Source organism: Borostomias antarcticus, assembly GCF_949987555.1.
Source record: "Borostomias antarcticus genome assembly, chromosome: 13".
In the NCBI taxonomy this organism is placed as follows: Eukaryota; Metazoa; Chordata; class Actinopteri; order Stomiiformes; family Stomiidae; genus Borostomias; species Borostomias antarcticus.
In genome coordinates, this window is record NC_140246.1 from 2,853,145 (window position 1) to 2,859,144 (window position 6,000).

Here is a 6,000-nt window from a genome sequence, read left to right on the forward strand (position 1 = left end):
CTCTCTCTCTCTCTCTTTCTCTGAGAACTGCACTCAAAGCTCCATTCTAGCTCTAGCGCCCTCTCCTGGTACCAATCAGTGCTCTCAGCCCCTCACCCTACAGATCAGTTTATTGTAGGGGTATGATGATACACTCATATCACCATACGATACACCATATTGGGTTTGTGATATCGATAACATATTATAACAATATTTTTAACAATTTTGAATGATGTATGACTGGAAAAATTGCATGTTATTCACACCAGGCCAGGTCCAGCCTGGCTTATGTGCGTGGCTGGCTTGTTTCTATGTTGTGGTATGATATCTCATCACACCCCTTGTTTATTGCCATGTAAAGTGCAGTCCATTTACCATACAGAATAGATTGCCTACTTCCTCGCAAATTTCGCCTTTTACTGCTGCGGTTAACTTAAATGCAACAAGGATAGTGGGGAGCCTCTAGCACTCATCCCTGCCGCAGCATTTCACCATCGTGGTATTTCATGGGGGAAATCCCGCGAGATTTAAGCCTGTGGTATTTCATTTCAGTGATGCACCACCAGCAGGTGGCGACTTTGAGCAGATTTAGCAGGCGTTGTACTGTATTTCTCCTATAGTCTACGAATGAAGACAAGTCTGATCATTGGATCATTCAATTTCACACATTCTATGAAGGCCAGGATACACAGCTCGATATAAGATGAGTACCTTCTTCTCAAATTGATCTTTGTTCTCCTTCTGGATGTAATTTATTTATGATGAACATGTCTATCTACCAATTCAACATCGGGTAACCTTTGATTGACAGATGAGAAAAAATATAATTGACAAGTAATTAACAATCACATTGCATCAATTGAATGACATATCTGTTCTGAATTATAGGAATTGGGATGATAATCCTACTAGGGGTCGCTGTGGTTCAGGAGGTAAAGCAGGTCGTCCGATGATCGCAGGGTCGGCGGTTCGATTCCCGGCTCCTCCTGATAACATGTCGAAGTGTCCTTGGGCGAGACGCTGAACCCCAAATTGCTCCCAAATGGGCAGGCAAGCACCTTGCAACAGCTGCCGCCATTGGTATGTATGTTTGAATGGGTGAATGAGAGGCATTCATAGTAAAGCGCTTTCGATAAAAGCACGACTGTATATATAAGTGCAGTCCATTTACCACACTGAATAAATTGCCCACTCACTTGCAAATTTTCCTTTAAGTGCTGCTCTTAAATGCACCAAGGACATTTTACAATTGTCTGTTCTGCCTACATTTGAATGGCTTTTGAAGAATTTTCCAAGTTTTTTTGCATTGAACATGATGACAGGACATGGCAATGAGCGTTTCAAACTTACAGCAGCTTCTGTGAAGCATTTGCAAAGGAAAGCGAAAGTGAAGCCAAAGGCAAAAGCGCCTACTTGGCAATATTTTCGTAATTAAGCCCAATGCTAATAGGGAACCTGATAACATTAATGAGGCAGTTTGTAAACTCTAGAGCACCTTCTTTTTTACTCTCCTGATTTGATCAAGTGAAAGTGTGACTCTGCCCAAGGACAAGACCTGGCCCAAGTATGACTCTGCCCAAGGACAAGACCTGGCCCAAGTGTGACTCTGCCCAAGGACAAGACCCGGCCCAAGTATGACTCTGCCCAAAGACAAGACCCGGCCCAAGTGTGACTCTGCCCAAGGACAAGACCTGGCCCAAGTATGACTCTGCCCAAGGACAAGACCTGGCCCAAGTATGACTCTGCCCAAGGACAAGACCTGGCCCAAGTGTGACTCTGCCCAAGGACAAGACCCGGCCCAAGTATGACTCTGCCCAAGGACAAGACCTGGCCCAAGTGTGACTCTGCCCAAGGACAAGACCTGGCCCAAGTGTGACTCTGCCCAAGGACAAGACCCGGCCCAAGTATGACTCTGCCCAAGGACAAGACCTGGCCCAAGGACAAGACCTGGCCCAAGTGTGACTCTGCCCAAAGACAAGACCTGGCCCAAGGACAAGACCTGGCCCAAGTATGACTCTGCCCAAGGACAAGACCTGGCCCAAGGCTACAGGGTCTCTCTGCGTCCGTCGTGATCCAGAGATGGAGATCAGACCACCGGTCTGCTCAGAGTAGGAACGAGCAGGAGACAGCCTGCCTGGGTGTCAGTACCTGCCCAGCTGTCTGCCAGCCTGTCTGTCTCTTTCTGTCTGTCTTCTTGCCTGTCTGTCTCTGTCTGTCTCTGTCTGTCGTCTCCCTGCCAGCCTGTCTGTCTCTGCCTGTCTGTCTTTCTTCCTGCCTGTCTTCCTGCATGTCTGTCTTCCTGTCTGTCTGTCTGTCTGTCTGTCTGTCTGTCTTCCTGTCTGTCTGTCTGTCTTCCTGCCTGCCTGTCTGTCTGTCTTCCTGTCTGTCTTGTCTGTCTGTCTGTCTGCCTGCCTGCCTAAGGTACTTTCCTGCACTTCTGCCTCCCTACCAGACTGCCTGGAAGTAGACCATGGAAGGAGACCACCATGGAAGGAGAGACAATAGACCTAAACACTTTGATACTTTGAACGTTCTTCAAAGTGTTGTGTAATTCACATTTAATTGAATAGTTTCTCTCTGTGGATTTCAATACAGTAAGACCTTTATTCTCTCCCTCTCTCCCTTTATCTCTCCCTTTCTCTCTCTCTCTCCCTCTCTCCCTTTATCTCTCCCTTTCTCTCTCTCTCTCCCTTTATCTCTCCCTTTCTCTCTCTCTCTCCCTCTCTCCCTTTATCTCTCCCTTTCTCTCTCTCTCTCCCTCTCTCCCTTTATCTATCCCTTTCTGTCTCTCTCTCCCTCTCTCCCTTTATCTCTCCCTTTCTCTCTCTCTCTCCCTCTCTCCCTTTATCTCTCCCTTTCTCTCTCTCTCTCCCTCTCTCCCTTTATCTCTCCCTTTCTGTCTCTCTCTCCCTCTCTCCCTTTATCTCTCCCTTTCTCTCTCTCTCTCCCTCTCTCCCTTTATCTCTCCCTTTCTCTCTCTCTCTCTCCCTCTCTCTTTATCTGTCTCGCTCTCGCTCCCCCCCCCTCTCTCTCTCTCTCTCTCTGTTATCTCTCTCTCTTTCCCACTCTTTATCTCTCTCGCTCTCGCTCTCCCCTCTCTCTCTCTCTCCGTTATCTCTCTCCCTCTCTCTCTTTCCCACTCTTTATCTCTCTCTCTGTTCCTTTGAGTCGTTTTACTTTGTGTCACAGTTCTCTTATTTACAGGTGAGAAACCACGGGAAAACAACAGAACAGGGAAAGAACAGTAGGGAAAAAAGATATGAGTGCAGCTCTCCCTTTTTTTTTTTTTCTTCTTTTTTTTTAAACAAGCACAGAGTTCTGGTTTCCCTCGCTATCAAATTAGTCCCCAAAACAGCGAACAGCAGCGTGTCTGGATCCAGCCCAGGGGCTTTACATCCTGCCTCTTCAAAGCTGCTAAATGTCAGTCGCAGAAGTTCTTTAAAAATTGAAAAAGCCCATTACCAGTGACATTTCGTTGCGTGCACGTGTGTGTGTGTGTGTGTGTGTGTGTGTGTGGGTGTGTGTGCACGCAACGGCCAGTGTTCCTATGCAAATGTTAGCACTAAGCTGTCTCAGGATTCTGAGTTGTTTTACATTATGTAAAGTTTTGTATGTTTATGTACACATACACACACACACACACACACACTCACTCACTCACTCACTCACTCACTCACTCACTCACTCACTCACTCACTCACTCACTCACTCACTCTCTCACACACACACACACACACACCGCGGTGCCCCGTGCTGTCTGGTCATTCGTTAAAGTGATTCATGAACATGAGTTCGGGGACGGATGAACGGAGCGGCCTCTGATGTTGTAAAGGATCCGTCCCTCCCCTCTCCTTACACACACCATCCATTCTCATTCCCAGAATTTATACCCTGCACCACACACACACACACACACACACGCACACACGCACGCGCGCACATACACACGCACGCACGCACATACTGTACACGCACACACACACAAACACACGCACGCACATACGCATAGACACGCACGCACACGCACGAACGCACACGCACGCACACACACACACTCACACACAGCCTGCACTGTTCCCCTGGACCGGGCACCTCAAATCCCTGACCATGATTCATACAAGGCCTCAGAATTCCCGGTTTCCCATGTTTGGGAATGTGTTTTATGGGATTCTTTCCTGCGCACATATTTATCCGTGTCTCGGCCGGTCTCTCAGAGTGAGTGGATCTCGGAGGGCTTGTGATTGGAGGGAGGGGGTGGGAGGGTCATATACTTGGTCGTTGGGTGTACTTGTAAAGGTGGACCCTCTGCTTGGGGGTGATGGAGTGTTAAAGGCACATTAACTAAACCCTTGGTCCGTCCACGCCAACAGAGACCCAGGTGGTCCAGGAAGTTCTGCTTTTCATTTGTTTTTGTTTGTTTGAAGTGCTACTGTGATGACGAAAAGTACACAAAATGTACCAGACATCCGTAATCGCATCTTCCTGTAATATCTTTGCAGTTATCTTCCACTTCAATATTCTCTTGGTCGATCCTGATGTCTCTATCGGTTCCTGTAATTGTGTTGTTAGGGTAAACAAGACTATCAGCTGTCTTCTCTCCCTCGTAGCAATGCTCTATTCTCCTCTAACTGAATTGATTTTCCCTCGACAATAATCCGGATTGCAACACAATCTTGGACACGTCCGCACAATAGGATGAAAACGGATTAGTCTCATCATCCTCACGAGGCCAGTGGATGCCATTAATGCAAATTGAATAAATGTTTAAAAAAAAACACATACATTTTCTGCACATACATTTTCTGCAGTATGTCAGCGCAGCGGAGAGAATAGCAGAGAGCAGAGTGAAGCCTGCGGTATATTTTAACTCCGTGTACACGCCCACCACGTGTCCCCTGACCTCCTTTGGCGTGTCGGTTGTGGTTGAATGTACAGGTGTGCGGGAATTAACGCATTGCTTAACAGCAAGTTTATTGCAGTCTTAAGAATACTCGTCTTTGATGTGTGTGTGTGTGCCTGAGCTCTCATCAAGTTTCAAGTTTATTGTCATATACTCTAACAATGTTACATCATTATCAGTAATGGAAAATCTTTGGCTCAGGGCCGACTCAACTTTGCGTGATAAAATAAGACAAAAAGGGAATATAATATAATAAGAGATATAATAAAAGAGTAAAAAAAAAACAACAACAAAAAAACAGGTAAGCAGTGCAACATCGATGTAGATAATTTAGTAAAGTGAAGAACTGACCGTTAAGGTGCTGTGCGCGTGTGCACGTGCGTGCACGCTGGGCGTGTCTTAAGAGTCAGTGGCTTAGGAGTCGGGTGGCTTGCAGGTAAAAGCTGTCCCTGAACCTGCTGGTTCGGGATCGGTCGCTCCTGTACCACTTGCCAGACCACCACTGTACCGGATGCTCCTGTACCACTTTGTGACTGGGATGGCTGGGGTCAGAGAGGGTCCGCTGGGCCTTCCTCCTGCTGCGCTGGCTGTAGACGTCATGGGTGGCTGGGGTCAGAGAGGGTCCGCTGGGCCTTCCTCCTGCTGCGCTGGCTGTAGACGTCATGGATGGCTGGCAGCTCAGTCCTGGTGATGCGCTGTGCTGATCTGACCACCCTCTGCGGAGCTTTGCGGTGGAGGGCGGTGCAGCTGCCGTACCAGGCCGACATACCACCAGTCAGGATACTCTCGATGGTACACCTGTAGAAGTCGGTGAGTATCCTAGAGTCCATGCTGAACCTCCTTAGCCGCCGGAGGAAGAAGAGCCGCTGTCTCGCTTCCTTCACGACCACGCCTGTGTGGTGTGACCAGCTCAGATCCTCGCTGATGCTGATCCCCAGGAATCTGAAGCAGCTGACCCTCTCCACTGCTGTTCCCTCGATGTGGATGGGGGTGTGTCCTCCTCCCTGCAGCCTCCTGTAATCCACAATCAGCTCCTTGGTCTTGTTGACGTTGAGCAGGAGGTTGTTGTCCGGACACCACGATGTCAGTGTTCTCACCTCTGCTATGTAGGCCGAGGT